Consider the following 18,315-nt stretch of genomic DNA (forward strand, 5'->3'; position numbering starts at 1 on the left):
GACCCGTAATAGGACTGGGTGTACTGTTTGAATCCGATGATCCTAAGAATTACGGCCCATGCAAAACTTAGGTTCACTTCTGCCTGTTGTACTGTAAAAGTGCAAGCAAAGAGCTGCAGACAAGAACTGCGTAGCAGTGTCGCAGTTTCCTGTTCATGTTAGTTAAACAACTTATAAAGCCCGTTTCAGAAAAATTCAGGCACTTGGAACCTGACAAAACGCCCATGCATGTTCTGCGTTAGTTGCGTTCAACTTCACAACTTCCACGCAAAACGAGCAAGACGCATACAATCGCATGTAGTTCCATAGTGGTAGCTGATTGTAACTCTTCAGTGACGCTCCCATTGAGCGCTGCCGAGATCGCAAATGCTAAGAACGTGCTTACGGCACACATCGTGCAGAATACAGCAGTCAAGACCTGTCAAAGTACAAATGCGAATGAAAACAATAGCACGTTACTCACTGATGTACAGAAGTAAAATCCGCCCACCAGTACAAGCGGCCACCCTTCATTATTCTGTAACACGCTACCACTTACTACCCACACTCACATGCGTTCACGTTTTTATTGTGTCTTCGTGACGTCGACACACTGTCGCAGGCTTACTCAACGCATTTTCAAGCGAAGCTTGTACTGACTGATCAGTGAAGCGGCGATGGTGTTCCATGACCTCCCTCCCCCACAGTCGGCGTGCAACAAATCAATAATAAATAAAAAATTGGCCGCGTATCTGCGTGCTTCGCTGCAAATGTCTAAAGACGATAGAAGAGGCGCTGCGTGAGATATGGACGCCATCTGGCAATACGTCGGGAAACATGAGTGCTGTGTTGCGGGCCGGTAGTCCCGGCGCAGCAGCAGGCGAAGACCGGCGGTGACCAACGCGACCGGCGGGGACGCTAGCCAGCCCGAACACATGGTTTGGCGCGATGCGCTGAAGCAGAAGAAACGTCCGCACTCAACGAGTACGCTCCATACAATTTTATTAGATGCGAAGTATCTTATGGCGGAGTTCAATCCGGTGGTGGTGGTGGTGGTGTGCGGCGTGACCACCCTTACTGCGCATGTGCATACCCTCTCCACTCCCCTCTCCATTTCCCCATCTCCACATTCCCTCTCCCCTCCCCTCCCCACTTTCCCTCTCCCCCTCCCCCTTTCCACTCTTCCTCTGAAACGCGGGCTAGACATGCCGAAATTCTCTCCTGCGCAACGCCGCGATGAGCACCAGTGCATGCTCGTCCCCTCCCCATCTCTCCTCTCCTACGCTATCCCCCTCTTTGTACGCCTGCCGACTGCGTTCCCCGCTCGCCCTGTGAGAATTAACGGCCAGGCTAGAGGGAAGACAAGACGCGCGTGGCGTTCCTCTTCGCGTTCCACGACGCTAGGTCAGTAGCACTGATCTCCACTAGGTCAGTGGTCGGTAGCATGCCCAAAGAACGCCAACGGAACGCGATCGTTCAAGTGCTCCGCCTTCGCATCGCCTCATGGTCCCCTTTAGCGGGAAATGGTGTAATTTTCACACGTCGCCTGCGTGAAACAGGAATGCCAGAGCAGCGCCCCATGGCATTCGTACAGTGCAATACAGAACCAAAACCGAAACACAACAAGGAGCTCGTGCAGAGGGCACGGAGGAAGGCAAGTGTAAGCGCAGTCGCATTTTCAGCGCATCTTAAGAAACTAGGGTGTGTATGTATGCATTTTGTGTGTATGTATGTATGCATTTTCTATTAAAGGAACACACCATCTAATACTTACCTAGCGATGTTGCGCCTCAGGTATGCGTGATACTTACTTTTTGATCGACAATGTTCGCAAGTATGAACAGCCGTACCAGTTCAATATGTCTGGCCCTTGGGCAAGTGGTTCAACTTTGGCCGAGTGGCTGAATCGAGAGACGTGCCGACAAACAGAAAGACAGACCAAATTTTATCCGTTTAAGTATCCCAAGAAAGACTATCGTCTTTAATATCGTCTTTAAAAGTAGATAACTTGCTATTCCGGGGCTGCGGTTTGTATCCTGGTCAGCCCGGTCCAAACAGGAGTGCCTTGACCGCTAGGCCACGCGCCCATGCTTTTCTAAGGTGAGCTGAACGGAAGCATACGAATGAGTTTTACGGACGATGCAAAAAAATTGGGAAGCAGTGCACTAGCTGTGGGCGCTTCACTGAATTATTTGGTGTTGCCGGACTAAAAGCTGGACAAAACGTAAGGCTGATAACAAGAATTGCACATGTAGGGAAATTTCGACTTCGACAAAACTGAGTTCCTAACCTACGTTTTGATGATCGCGTGATGTTCTTTTAGTTTAGCTGTTCTAAGTGCTGAGGAACGCTGGAAAGATCGTGAAAGACGATATGCCGATTCAGCCCGAAAACAGTGTTCCGCGGAGTGCCGATGCCGATTAGTGAATGAAACGCTTACGTTAGGAAGGAGCATTGCGCAATGCGAAAGAAAGAAAGAAAGTAAGAGAGAAAGAAAGAAATGAAGAAATGAAGAAAAATAAATAAATAGATAAATAAAGAAAGAAAGAAGGAAAGAAAGAGAAAGAGAAAGGAAGGAAAAAAGAAAGCAAGCGAATCAGTATGTGAGGCATTCCCACGACGAGCTTCGCTTACCACCATTTCCGTGGTAGGGGAAGGAATACTGAATTTTTTAGGATGTATAATTCGATGTCGTTGGCTTCTCGCTTAGGAGGACCTGATCTTCCAATGCGGTGGCGAAATTATTTTGAGTGGTTGCGCTAGATAAAGGAAATAACGTTAGGTAGGTAAGGAGTGGAGGCGATGTACGAAATATGAATGGGCATTATACCGGGCGTTTCAAGAAATGTGCCCAAAATCCTCAAAAATCAAGGAGATGCCATAATCGTTCAATGCCTCCAAAATTACTTCTCTAGCTGTAGGCATCTCAGGATTGCTAAAGACATCATTTGGGACAGTCAATAATAAAGTTAGATTACCTAACTTTTTAATTATTGGAGTTATGCGGTTATGTCAAGTGGGAGAATTGAAGTATTTCGTGCGAAAAACACATTGCAGCTTTGCGATTACTAAAAAGAGGCATCAACCAATAATTGTGAAGTAATGAAATTCAAACCAAATTTAGGAGTGAAACCGAATCCGAAGCACCGATGAGCGCAACAACAGACGACCAGAATGGCATCACTGTTCAAGGCAACGATTACAATGGTGCAGTTGTTCCCCGTTCTTTAATGCATGAGCGTCATGCGTGCTGTAATTGCAAGTGTGCCCCCCCACCCACAAAACGAAGTCGGTTGATGGTTTATATAACGATGCTCACTAATTCTGGGCGTCTGAGAGGAATATGGCAGCTGCGCTAGTGCGCGTTTTGGTTTCGGTTTCGCCGCTGAATATGGTTGAATATCATTACTTTGCAATTATTACTAGAGGCCACGTTTTTCGAAATCTGAAACCTGCAATGGGTTATTCGCATGAAAGAATTCAATACTCCTATTTGACATAACCGCCTAACTCTACTAATTCAATAAGTCAATTATTTAGCTCTCCTATTTACTGTCCCAAATGATGTCTTTAGCCATCTTTCGACGTCTGCGGCTACAGAAGAAGTAATTCTGGAGGCATCAAAGAAATAACGCATTTCCTAGATTTTTCTGAATTTTGGACACATTTTTTTAAACACCTGGTATAAATAAAACCGACCACTCCGAACCTTCAGAAAAGGTGGTCCAAAACATCCACATGAAAGAATGTGAGGAGTCCGTGAATTCTTTTTGCATTTCTTATTGCAGCTCAGTAGAACAGTTCACATCATTGTGTCCCACCTAATAATAATAACCATCGCCTTAGCTTCTCGAGAAAGATTTCCTTTTATTTAACAATTTTATTGGTCTGAGAGGACTCATTCATTTTCTGAGCACTATAAGTTCTATTCACACATAAAAGTTTATTAAGTACTGGCAACAATGGTAAACCTTACTGTAACCGCATTAGACAACAAACCTGACGTGCAGACGACAAGCACAATCATCATTTGTACTATCGCATTCAGTCACTGTGGTATATTACGGATGACGATGCCACACAAGGAAGCTAACTGGGCTTTGGTAACAAAGGTTGAATTGACCGTAGCCACACTAGGCAACAAAATGTCCTGAGAACGACAGGTGTAGACACATATACACAGGCGTATCTACCGCGGGGCAAGGGGGGCGCTAGCGCCTCCACTGAGAAAAGTTAGCGGGGCGGAACCCCCCCCCCCCACTTTCGGTAATGGTCATTGTCGGCTTCAGACTGGGAAACTGACTGCGTTCAAGTGTTACTTGAACGCAGCGATCACGTTATTATGTAATAAAATTTGTCCTACGAATCTGCTGTGACGACTGTCCTCCGTGTTTCATGACCACGCACTGTAGGCTCTCTGCGGTGCGGGCTGCCTTGTGCTCGAGCATTTCGGAGGAGGCTACCTCTCAGCAGGGGCTCTATGACATTAGGGCAATCTGTCATAATTTTATTTTGTTCTGACTGGCCTGAAATTTACGTAATCGGTGACGCAGATGCGTGCGGGAATCAGTAAACGTTTTACATCCCGATCAAATGTTCTTCGTGTTTCAGAAAGTTTAGTTTCATTCTTTTGAAAACGAATAGAATTGCTGCTGCTCCATATCCAAGCTGCTGTGAGTTGATGAATGTGCACAAGTGCCTAGTATTTTGGTTGTGCCGAGCTAGGAGAGCTAAAAAAGGTTCCCTCTTTAGTCTCCGATTAACCTGCTGCACCCTGCTTATTATAAGGTAGCCTGCAGCGCTCGCAGCGGCTTGTAACAAGGCGATAAAGAAGGCAGTGAACTCGAGGACATTGAGAAGCCCTGCTTTCAAGTGTGCAACATAACTTGACCTACCTGAGCAGGGAGATGACTAGAGTCCACGGTTCTCCCTACTAAGAAGGCTGGCCACCTGCAAAAAATTGTCTCTGTTCCTAATTATGTTTATTTCTCTCTTTACCTCTCTCTCAGCAAGGATGAGTTCACAGAGAGTTGTGTACGCGCAAAACAGCTCAACATCGTTATACTATGTCTGAAAGTATCTAACATACGCATATGAATCCGTCTGACCAGCTGCTATTAGCCCCAAGAACGAACGCTGGCGTCGCTGCAGTCGCGCCGATGCGACGTCACGGCAAGGAGTCGCATGCTCCGCCACGGAGGATCCCGCCGTATACGCGCTCTTTTGTGATACGGTAGCGATTACTCCTGAATTTCAGATGCCAGTCTCCCAAGGAAGGAAGTGGAGGTTTTATTCACTAGCGAGAATTAAAGTCATGAAAAGTTTGGATAATATAGCTTAGGATACAAAACTGCCGTCCGAACGAAAAAAACTGAAAAGGGTGATGCAGGCCAGCAAGACATTCGTTGTTTTCACCGCCTATACTCCAAGAAATGGGTGCTAAGAAAATATCTATGCTAAATGTTTCTAACTTCTCTACGACAAGGCATATACTCCAAGGTTAAAGCTTGTATCCCGAAGTAATACAAGTGAAATTAAGGCGTTTTCAATTTACTAAATTGTGATTTGTCATGCAAGTTATGTCTGCCACTAAATAATCTAAGTTATTTGACAGAACTGCGTTGCCACAGACACAACGGTTTCGGGAATGCTGACATGTTGGCATGCTTGGATCATGCGTACAGATTTCCTCTCAACAGTCGTCTTGGGTTATGTGGACGTATACCCTGATTTCCGTTAACTGCTGATCCGATAAACCACTGCGTCAAACATGTTAACGCTCATTTCACCTGGGAGCACTGATGCTTGCAATCGCTTGCCAGTCAAACGCCAGAAATTCAAGATGCGTGTTCTGCAGTGTTTTCATGGCGCACTCAAAGATTCGACCCAGGTAATAATTAAAGCTTTTTCGCCTCAATGCAGCAACAACTGGTCTCGCACGTCATGTCCACATACAGGTTGATGCTGCTCAGGGGTAATGAATTGCAAGGAAAATTTATTTACGAGTGGGGAATGGGAAAATAGACAACCACCCGTTTGTAGCACGAAGCCACAAGGAAATCCGTACGCATTTCTCAGAAATAAATCCTCTTAGTCGCCGAAAAATTCGTTCTGTACCGGGGTTCAAACCCGCGACCAACGCCTTTCCGGGGCGGTCGCTCTACCAAGTGAGCTAACCAAGAAGCTAGCAACTGGCAGCGCGAGGGCGAATTTATCGACAACTCGAAGCAACTGGACACATATTGCAAATCAGTTCTGCGGAATCTCGTAAGGGGGCGGAAGGGTTAAGAAAGAGAAAATAGACAACCACCCGTTTGTAGCACGAAGCCACAAGGAAATCCATACGGATTTCTCAGAAATAAAGCCCCTTTGGGCCAGGACGAATTTTTAGGCGACTTAGAGGCTTCATTTCTGTGAAATCCGTATGGATTTCCTTGTGGCTTCGTGGTACAAACGGGTGTTTGCCAATTTTCCCTTTCTTAACCCTTCCGTCACCTTGCGGGATTCCGCAGAACTGATTTGCCATTTACGAGTTGGATATCTAAACTGCGTGACGAGCGTGATCGCACCTTTGCCACAATGCTGCACGAAGACACGCTTTGACAGCAATAAGAAGTTTCCGCAATTAACCTCAACTTTTGTAGTGAAATGAAGCACCAAAATTATCGCAAAAAAAAAACTTTAAACAATAGAACATGATGAGTCAGCGAGTACAAAAAAAAAACTAAAACGACAGCTGCGGTGGTATTTTGGGGCGAGCGCTGTAGAGATATATTGCGAGACTCGATACTGCATGTGTTTTTGTGAGTGCGCGCGGGGCTTGGCAGACCGGCAAAAATGCTGTCCGCATATCACGGATGCGTCGAATGCAAATAACACTTGCGGAGGCGAAACCACCACGTCTCCTAAAATATTGGCCCGTGAACAACGCAACCTAATAAAGTCAAAACAACGACATGATTGATAGTGGGGCACGCTGCAGATTAATTTTGACCACCTCCAATTCTTTAACGTGCTCCTATTCTAACCACAGGTATATTCTTGCTTTTCACCCCTGACGGAATATATTGAAACAAAGAATGCGTAATAAAGGTTCCAGTGGTGTACTAACAACAATTTATAATAACAAGTTTATTGCATTGTATAAACGTTTGTAAAGGACACTTTTGTATTTGTTCTTCATGTAACCACCCCTTATGTAATACCCCCCTGGGGGTCTCTAAGGTATTAAACTGAACTGAACTGAATGCTGCTGCTGTGGTGGGGAATCAGACCCATCCTCGAGGTTAGCACCGCGACAAAGCCACTCAATCTGATCCGACCTTTCGAAGTGCGCATATACGACGGAGCGCGGCCACTATAGGCGATTGTACAGAAAAAGAATGTACAGCTTTTGGTCGTTTTACTCGGAACATTATCGATGCTGTTTTCGTCACTTGTCTGAAGCTTGAGACAAACAAAAACCGAACGCAAACAGTGAAACAGCGTACGTAGTGAGCGCACGTTGTGCAGGCGCGCCACGGCGGGCGTCGAAGAGTCCGTGCCGTGACGTCATCTACGCCTACCGCCAGGCGGCGCCACCCCATCTTCTCGGGGCTAATAGGTAGCCGCCGCCAATGTCATTGGCGAGTAGCCTTCTTGAATTACGTTCATAGTGAGTTGCTGTCTGGCTATACCAAAAAAAAATTTTAGTTATCGTTCAGCATAGTAATGCGCAGTTTATTGTGCGCACTTCATCTTAACGCCACGAGTTCTGGCAGGCATGTAACGTCACTTAAAAGTACTGAGAACTTTTTAAGTATAACTACAGGTTTAAAGAACAAATAGGCTATCCTAGAACAACAGACCATGAGAAATCGTTAGTACCGCAACGGCGCACAACTTATGGGAAACAACCACTGGCTTTCAATGTACCGTCTCGTTTAAAGAAATATCAGAAACACGGCATTGATCTTAACAATGTTTGTAAGAAAGAGTTGCGCGAATATTTTATGTCTGAACTGTACTAAACAGTGCTGTCTGCTTTTACCGCTACACAGTTCTTTCATAGTCCAATGTAATTTTTGAAATAAAATATTTGTGCTCTAACAATATATCGATATAAAGCACTTTAAAGCCATCGTGTTTAGATTACACTGTAAACCACTTTACACCCGTATGGGTGTAACTTGGTGTCTATAACTCACACCCCTACACCCCAAAAAATAGGTGTACCAAGCAGGATTACACCTATACAATGGGTGTAATTTCAAACTTTCACCCAATGGGTGTGGTTGGGTGTAAAAGCATATTACACCCAAATGAAAAAAAAAGTGTAGGGTGCAAAAGCACATTGCACCCAAACGAGAAAAAGGGCGTTAGGGTGTTTATGCACAATTACACCCAAACACCCAGGCAAAAATTTCCATAATTCGAGTGGTTCCCCCCTCCTAGTTGGCTCCCATTGAAACGCTAGAAAGCTTACCCTTTAGCTAGTCCTTTCAAGGGCGCATGACCTATTATAGTGGCTCCTGCCACAGAAAGAAAATGCTGGCAGCAGCACTGATTTTATGGTGCATATGAAGCACGGCATATATGGCCCTTACATATACAGTGCAATCGTGACTGAATACAAAGTCATTACCTAAAATGTGTTGACACATATTGCAAGATGTTCACACAGTTATCCAATAGTACAAAATAAAGTCAAGCTTTAATAAACACAGAGCTCGTACATCCGAGACATATTCTACGGTATTCAATTACCTTTCTCGAGTGTGCGGAGCGGCATCGCGTATGCCGCCAAACAAGGAGCACAAATGACATGGAGCACAAATGACCAAGGCGTTTGTGTCAAAATATGAAGCAAGGGCGTTATTTCCACTTCATAATGAGGAATTCAATTTAACGTGCTTCATTGTAACACAGCCGTAGAGTGCAGTATGGGTCTTAGAACAAGCTACACCCGTGCGAGTGGGGTGTAATAGATGAAACCGCCCTCGACAAGGTAGCAGTTACAGGGAGAAGCACAAATGAACCTTCTTCCCTGTCAGCCCCCCTTGGGGCACTACAGACACCTGGTCCCTTTGGGCGCACCCCAGAATGAATTTTCCCGCTGTAGTTGCCCATCCCAAGCAGGGAAATATTGGTGCCACTTCTTATACCTGCACTTAGGCAGTTCATAAAATAAGGTGCCATCGTCTTAAATGGGCTGCATAACATCAGTGTATGTGTTTGGAATGAACTGGAACACACAAGGTACGGTCTGGTCGTTCTCCTGTTAAGGAGATAGTTCAGAAAAGTGCAATCCCTTGATGAGAAAGTGGATTGATAAAGTTTCAAAATTCCAGCAGTGCCCACACCATTGTGCCTGTTGTCGACTTTCTTAGAAGGGTAAACACTGCCATCACACAGCTGTAGCTGATACACGAGCAGGGTATCAATGCTCCGTGACAACTCACGCAACATTTTAAGGACTCAGAATGTTGTTTTCCACAGCAGGCCTCCATATTATCTCTTTTCTGGGAAAGTACATGAGTGAAGTAGAAAACTGTGCACATTGCTGGAATTATGAAATATTTCCCACCTTCTCAAAAGCAATGGATTGTGGCTCCAACACAAAAAAGTGAGTAATCGGGCGATGACGCGCACGTTGCAGCGCATGCTGAATGCGGTAATATGCAGGAAATGCATGGGAATAGGGACGTTATGACCACGACAGCACTGCAGAAGCATTACCTACATAACAAGAGTAGAATCAAATTTTACACGGGCATGTTCAGAGAAATTTAAAGATTATCCCTTTCCAAGCAAAGACAACAGAATTATTGGTAATTGAATAAAACGAGTATTTATTTCTTTTAAAAAATATTGACAAAACTTAAAGCTTGTCATATAGCTCAAAAATAAATTTTAAAACAATATTCGATGCACTGATTTCACTGACAAGTACTGGCAGTTTTGTTAAGCTAAAGTTTCAATAACAAATGATCTCAATTATTAAAACTACTGCAAAAAAGTCACAAAGTCCTTTGAATATAAAAACTAAGCCAATAACCACAAAGTGGAATGACCTGCAAGAACATGTTGAAATCGGCAGAGACAAAATCGCTTGTATTAAAATGTCACAAGAAAATGAGCAAGAAATTGAAATGAAATACTAGTACCGCCATAGTATTCGTTTCTGTATAATCTAAACCAAATAACTACTCGTTACCATATGAAAATATAACTTTATGGCTTAAGCTCGAGTTAATCACAGGTGGCGACATACTTTAAGCAGAAGCTAAGGCCTATTTTCTAGGCTTTCTTGAAAATGTTCAGGTGCTTTACTACTTGTGTCCTCGGAGTCATTACCCACTGGCCAAGAAGGAGCCATTCAACAGCGACGAGAACGTTGAACGCCTTGTGATGGCAGTCGATATTTAACAGCCAATGTGCTGCCATGAGTGCAGCTACTCATTCTTCGGCATTGGACACACTGAAGAGCAGTTCTTTGTCCACATGGAGGAAACGCTTGCTTGCATAGGGAAGATCGGGGCCATCGTACACAATGCAAGGTGTTATTGGAACGCTCTCTCCCTGCATGATAAAAAATAAAATGATCATTGTCTGGATAGCGCTACGCAGACTTCAATTATTTGTTTCAGTAAATAACAGTTTCTGTACCGTGTACTATCGTGAGTAATATGAGCTCGAACATGCGAGCACGTGGAAAATAGCCTTAAAACTGAGATAGGGTGATACGTGGATGGCGCTGCGAAACCGGAGGGGAGAGGGGCGGGGGGCGCTGTTCCGCTGACTGTTGGTACTCCCGCCTCGCTAGCGTTGCTGCGAGATGTCGGCTGATTGCGTGCCCATGACCGCTAGCAATGATAACAAAATAAATAAATGAGGCGCAGCAAAATCCTCAGCCGACACCACCGAGATACCGATGCGCAAGCATGGCCTGCGCATCGTGGCAGGCTACGTCACAGCCGATATCTCAGCAGCTACCTAGTCTGATGTGGCTGTTCGCGTTGATGGGAATTCATATCACCGCTAGCGACCACTGACACTCTCTCAGATGCTGTTTCGCATCAACAATATCGAAGCGGGAGGGTCAACAGCTAGTGGAAGCGCGGCGCCCTTTCCGCTTTGTTTCCGACAGCCGCCGCTGCGAATCAGCCGACGTAAGGTTCAAGGCTGTTCGCCACGCGCTCGCGTGTTCGAGCTCATATTGCTCACGATAGTACCATCCAAATATGAAGCTCATAACATGCCCCATATGGAACTGGAGAGTATTAGCAGCTTTTCTACGTGCAATTAGCTTGTTTGGGAAAGCGAAAGTATTATTTGACAAATATCATCCGCATTTTTTTAAAAAAAAGGAGCATTCTTTAGTGGCATGAAGGATTCCTGCACATCGATAAGAAGCATATAAAACAAAACTATGCACAAGGACTTCTCTTCAGGGCTGCAACTTGCAGCCTTGAAGATGATTGGAGAATTTAAAATATCTTATAAATAATTAGGCTTGTCTTTTACCAAATGATATCATCGGAGGTGGTCGTACAAACTGCGTTTTTTAATGTTTGTACACGTAAAAGTATTTAGCGAAGTTACAACGCCAAAGCGAGGCGAGGCCCATAAAACTCTTAATAACCACAACAAAATAATGAAAGCTAGACATAATGGAAACAAATAGAATAAAATAAATTGTGCTCGAACGCGGCCACGCAGGCGTACGCACGAAGGGGGGGGGGTGCGCCCCCCCCCCCTAGTCAATTCAGACAGAGGGGGGGGGGCGCAAAGTCTGCCCCCATACTTTGACTTTTTAGTAAGGCGGGGGGAGGGGGGCAGCGAATAACCTTCCTACTTCCCTCCCCCCTGATGGGGAACCCTGCGCACGTCTAAGTGCACACTGATGCTCGAACTAGCGCTTGCACAGTTCAGGTAGTTAAGGCGATTCGGCCACACACAGACATGAAAAATTCATTCGAACACAAGTCAAGTTTAACGAACGGCTCCCCGTGCACAGGTGCCGGCATTATCAGGAAACCTATGTTACGGATGAATTAAAACATCGGTACAAATTTAACGAAACGGAATGTATTGGCACTTAGGCGAGCTTCGCGCGGCGTACCTAAAACGAACCAACATGCTGCGTTAAAATGACCCACACGCATCAACCCGAGCATCACGGTAGTTTTAGCGCACAAAACGAACACGGACGGAAAAGAACGACGCGGACACCACGTCGTTGTTTTCGGTCCTGTTTTTTTTTTTTTTCTTGTGCGAAAAAGAATGCACTTGAATTACCAACAGGCCGAAGCATACGCGCCTTAGACACGCTTGACGCTTAGAGGTAACAGGCGCCGTCACAACACAACTATTCTTAAATCAAAATAGTGGTTGTACGAAAACACCACCGCCGACAGGAGGGCACCGCCACAACTGCGTTGAAATCCCCCTCCGAATCACAGCCGCGCATGCGCACACTGCTTTCAACACCAAACAAAGCAAAGCTTGCCCGCGCCTAATGTCACAAAACTTTGCCTTCATCCCGATGAAACAATACACTCACATATGCTCGCTACGTTAACAAATGCTCACCGATCGTCAACCAGTTAAGAAAAGCTTAGTTAACGGCATTAGATCGCGCTCTCGGAGTTAACAAAGCGCTGGCCGTAGCAACGTGATAGTGGTACATACCGTTTCAGTTCGAGTGCTCCACGATATGAAGCTGCAGGTCTCCCTTTGAGTATAGTGCATCTTCGTAATAAGCAGCACTGGCAGAAGGTAAAGGACGAACACACAGCGCAGGCACACTTCAAACAACCGAAACACCGACTGCAAAACTCGACCGATCGGGAGGCGATGCACAACACACGCAGAAAATGATGGAGTCCGGCGGCGTGTCGGCGTGTCTGAGCGCGTTGCATAAGTCACGTGGTGATAGAGCTGTTCCGCGCGCTGCGCACGCGCGGCGGCTGCGCCGGCCGAGGAGGTGGCGCCCCGGCCGTTGTTGGGTCGCGTGGGCGCAGCTTTCTTTCTGCGGCAGTGTTATGTTTTGTTATGCTTTGCACAGTGCATTCGAATCGCAGTAAGCATTGCGACGTCACAGTAAGGGCTGCATGACTACAAGCAGGGCTTAAAGTCTCCCTTCACTGGAGGAGGGGGGGGTCCTCACAAAGCGGCAATATATATGTATATATATAATCTCAAAGAAACGATCGCCTAGCAGCGATCTTTTCGCCGCTAAACTGATGCTGCTGTGGTCTCAGCGGCTCTGCTACGCGCAGATCGTGGGTTGTTGGAACGCGGTGAGAGCTGTCATAGCGAAGAATAAACGCAGGATTTCTCGATATATCGGTCAAGATCCACTTTCGCGGTCGTATTATCCAGTTTTGGCAAAAATGTGATGGTATTAAACGCATGAAAATGCATTATTTTCAAGGGATGTTGGCAGGAAATAAAAACGAAAACGTATTAGGCTGAAAAACGTATTATGCAGAATCGTGTCAACGTGATTTCACTTTATATGTATGCTATAGATTAAGCGTTAGGAGAGGTGTTTGCGATGATCACAGTGCAGTGAAGCCAACTGTCTCTAAACTGAACAAATGCTTATGAATGCTAAACAAATACATATATTATTCCGAATGTATTTCGGGCATTCATTCAACGTGTCAATACAATCAAGCAATAAATGAAATTATTTTGGAAACGATTTCTCAAAAATAAATCGGGATGTAAAGGCTTAAATATATGTGAGCTCAAAATAAGTAACATCAGTTGACTCACTGCATTCAGAACCTCAGGCACGACAATGCTATATATTATTTTCACTACCACTTGCCTAATAAAGTAGGCAAAATACATGCGTCTTTGCAATTACAGCAGACTTGTGATGCACAACTAAAAGAATGAAAATTGAGTGGCAAGCTTAGCAGACCAAGGTGAACCATTACTGATTCACGAGCAAGTAGCTTCACACTCAGGTGCCTCGTGAAACAGTATCCTGTGCCAAGACGCTCTGTCGAACAGGGTGGTGACCCGTGGTTTCAGGAGGCGTTGCCTGTGGTGTTCAGTGTCTCAGTTAATTGCATTCAGCAGTACAACGATACCTGTTTACACCTATGGGTCAATTCACTGCGTGAATTGACCCATAGGTGTAAAATTCAAAGAACACCCATGGGTGTTTAACAGAACATAGACCCATTGTACACCCAAAAATAAAAAAAGATGTGCGAAGGGTGTGCAAAGAAGACATTACACCCTTTCGGATAATATTGACAGAAAAAAAGGGTGTACGATAGGTGTTTTATCGCAAATACACCTATAAGGGTGTGAAACGGTTTGCAGTGTACGTAGCATGATCCGACGTCATTACGTATTAGTATACTTCTCTTTCTGTTTATATATGCGCGTGTATACAGTATACGCATGCATGTCATATACTAATACTCTATCTACTTACCTTGTTTTTTTACTACTTTCAATATCATTTCATCATTATCTACGGTTATTCTGCCTAGAAATGTATCTGTACGCTACCTTGTGTATGGGCCCCAGGCTGCTTCAAGCTGAATTTCACCGCTTTTCTCCTGGTGTGACCCCATATATTACGTTGGAGATAAACTTTCAAATCAAATCAAATCAAATGAATATGAGTTCATTAGGACGTGTTATTCATGAAGGAGGCGATTTTATGGCACACCGAAAATTTTTGACGAATAGCGGAAACAAATGACCAACAATATGCAATATTGAAAATAGTTGTTTTTTTTGACGTAGTCCTGCGTAAGTGGTCATAACGCGGTGGATACTTTACGCGTCATTTGTTTCGTCATGTTACGAGTAGGTGATGTGAGCATGACCCTGAAAGTTTTGACAAATAAATAACAGCTAACGACGTATACGGACGGAAGCTGACCTCTTAACGGAGCAGTGTAGCAACTGACGCCTTAACGAGGAAACATGGAACAGTCAGCGACGGCAACTTTGAAACAAAAAACAAACAAAAAAGCTCAAGTTGAAAGTTAACAACGTCTGACACTACATCACAAAAGCCACAGTAAGTCTCCCAGCATTCGCACAAGAATCGAGCCTTCTCTCTACAATGCAAGCCACAGTAGTTCGTTGTATATTGAAGAAACTTGTGTTATTTAGTAACGGCAATAAAATTTTGAAAGTAACGCGAAAGTAATCGATCACATTTCTGTGGTTGCTCAGTTACTTTTCTGGGGCTGTTATTCACCGTTGTAATCTATTACCTTTTAAAGAAAGTAACTGCAATTGTAATCGGTTAGTTATTTTCTGTAACGTGCACAGTCTAATTACAACAGATATTCTGCGACTGTCCTCGCCACAACATGCAGACACAATCACTGGCAATCGCTTTTGCTCGCCTTGACCCCAGAGTGATGTCGACAGCTACGATTTTAGAATAAAAAGTCGTCGTCAATGAAGACGACAAATTGACTATTGACGTTATTGACGCTCCCCTACCTCTCTCTCTCTTTCCTTACTATTCTAACCTCTAAACTTTCAAATGCTGCATCCCTTTCCGCAGCGTAGGATAGCATACCGGCATTTGAAACTGGTTAACATGGCTGCCTTTTCTCTCTCTCTACTGTTCCTTCCTTCTTTCCACCTATGAAATAAACATAGTAACATAGTTGTTCCTTTTGTGCTGTTTGTGCGGGAAGTGTACGCAGTGGTTGATGTGCCACTGCAACCCGAGTTTTTTAACAGATGGCGTGTCATATGAATAAATTACCCATGAAGAGCAACTGGCCCCTGCTGCTCGTCACCATTGCTTTTGAATCTGTGATTCAGTTAGGCGCATGCAGGAAATGTGGACGGAGAGTAAGAAACAAATGCTGCCGCTCCAAAGAACTCATTCGTACAAATGGGGTGTTTATTTTGTTAGGCTTTCCTAGCGGTCTTGGCTGCGCGCTATAAGTGTCCCCGTATTGCGCACATCGCGCCCGTGCAAATTGGCGCGACGGCAAATTGCTTTCGCTTCATGTTTTTTTTTTTTTTAATGTACCTGGTATGATTTTTCTTGCTTTTGCAAATGTAGTAAAGTGGATGTTTCGAATCATGCGGCTGGTGAATTGGAAAGAACTTTGCTTAATATATTAGGAATAGACGACTGCCATTACGAATAGGCCTAGTTGTGTTCTATTATTTTAAAGTAGCGTGTAATTACGTGCAAACAATAGAACGTAGTGCAATAGTTGGGGGGAAGGGGGTGTAAAAGGATTAGCGAAGTATTGGAAACGAATCTTTTTGTAGCTCTGTAAATATCATTGCTTTGTGGTGTTTCATCACATTGCTTCCTATAATAGGCGTAGAACCCATGTACAATTTCGCGCTTTGATGGATAAGTAATTAATGTTTAATTTCTTATTTGGGTAAACCGTTTTTTTAAATAGTTTCATATATGGGACATCTCAAACGCCCGAGGGCTGGAGAAACTGTCGAGTAGATGACCGGACCTATGGAAATTCAGCGAGTCTATAAATCGTTGTACGCTATATTTAATAAAGTAAGCCAGGCATTGTGGACAGTGAGTTCGTTCCTTTCTTGGTACTCAGTGGAATGACCGCTAAGTATGTTTGTACTAAATAAAAACATGCAGCGTTAAGACAAATATGCCAAGCAAAGCAGCGAACTCGACAAGCCGGGTTACTATCAGAAAAAAAGAAACATTGCGTGTGTGTGTGTGTGTGTGTGTGTGTGTGTGTGTGTGTGTGTGTGTGTGTGTGTGTGTGTGTGTGTGTGTGTGTGTGTGTGGCGGGGGGGGGGGGCGACCTAGAAGTGCGTCGTGCATGCAAGGTCGTGCATTCTATCACGGCGTTAGCGATTTATCGGATGACCCGTAAGCCGCGGGTTCGATCTGTGCGACGTAGCAAATCACAGCAGCGAATCAGCATTGCTGTTAAATGTATTTGGTATAACTGCATATGTAGGCAAGTAAGGAAAGGTTTTGAATACTCCGTGCTTTCCTTTCAACTACAGCTCTATGAGCATGTTGAAGAGATTGAAGCCTTGCGAGTGTGCAACTCGGAAATCATGGTAACAAAGCAAATAAAACATGCATTTATGAACGTGTGCACGGAGGTGTACAAAAAAGAAAAAAAGAGAATCATGGTACACGTGCAACAGTGCGTTAACCTGACCGCTGGTTGCTTTCTCAGTTGCCACCATGAAACTATGGAATTCAGGCATTTTCCAAGGGAGGCCCCAAATAATTCAGGCAATAGTGCGCTGATGGGGACATTCGTCGGCATTTTTGCTGTGCACATAAAAGCCTTAAATACATAATATAGCGGAACAAAAACAAGGACAGAGAAAGAAGCACACAGGACGACCGCTAGTAGAATAACCACGCAAGAAGAATAACCAGGATCCTCAGGTCAGAACTTCAGAAGCAGATTCGGTTTCTGCGGGTGTGCCTTCATGTTCTCGCTGCGACACGTTCCACGTGCCCCTACACCAGAGAAACCTTGCTTCATACTTGGACGCGGGACTCTGTGAAAAACTAGCGGTCGTCCTGTGTGCTTCTTTCTCTGTCCTTGTTTTTGTTCCGCTATATTATGTATTTAAGTCAAGAGCAACTAGCCCAAATTTCAGCTTTAACTGTAACACTTTCTAATTCTATGGGCCCTGTTTTACCTTTCGCTTTGTGTACCAATCCTGCAACCTACGTCAACCTTGTCGCCATTGCCAGCTGTCGAACGCGAGTGCTTTCCTTTGCCCTGAACAATGGATTCGTGCCACCTGAGGTGCAAGCAATGTTCCTACCCTGTACTGCCTCGACGGGCCACGCAAGAAGAATAACCAGGATCCTCAGGTCAGAACTTCAGAGGCAGATTCGGTTTCTGCGGGTGTGCCTTCATGTTCTCGCTGCGACACGTTCCACGTGCCCCTACACCAGAGAAGCCTTGCTTCATACTTGGACGCGGGACTCTGTGAAAAACTAGCGGTTGTCCTGTGTGCCTCTTTCTCTGTCCTTGTTTTTGTTCCGCTATATTATGTATTTAAGTCAAGACCAACTAGCCCAAATTTCAGCTTTAACATAAAAGCCATTCACACTTCTGTGCAGTGTGAACTTATCGACAGAATTATCTAGTATACGGGGGCTAACGAGCATATGTGAAAGTGTCACCGAGATTACCCTGCTTTGGAACTTTGCCAAACACATGTCAAGCCGCTTACTCTAGTTTAATAATAAATGCCATTTGCGGCATGTCGAAGTTTTCGCAACTACCTTCATCAGTGGGAAGCTTAGAAGGACTGACATTGGGCAAGTTGGTACAGATTCATACTGCTGAAACGGCGCCACAAGGGAAGACGAATGCACAC

Source organism: Rhipicephalus sanguineus, chromosome 2 (assembly GCF_013339695.2).
Source record: "Rhipicephalus sanguineus isolate Rsan-2018 chromosome 2, BIME_Rsan_1.4, whole genome shotgun sequence".
NCBI lineage: Eukaryota > Metazoa > Arthropoda > Arachnida > Ixodida > Ixodidae > Rhipicephalus > Rhipicephalus sanguineus.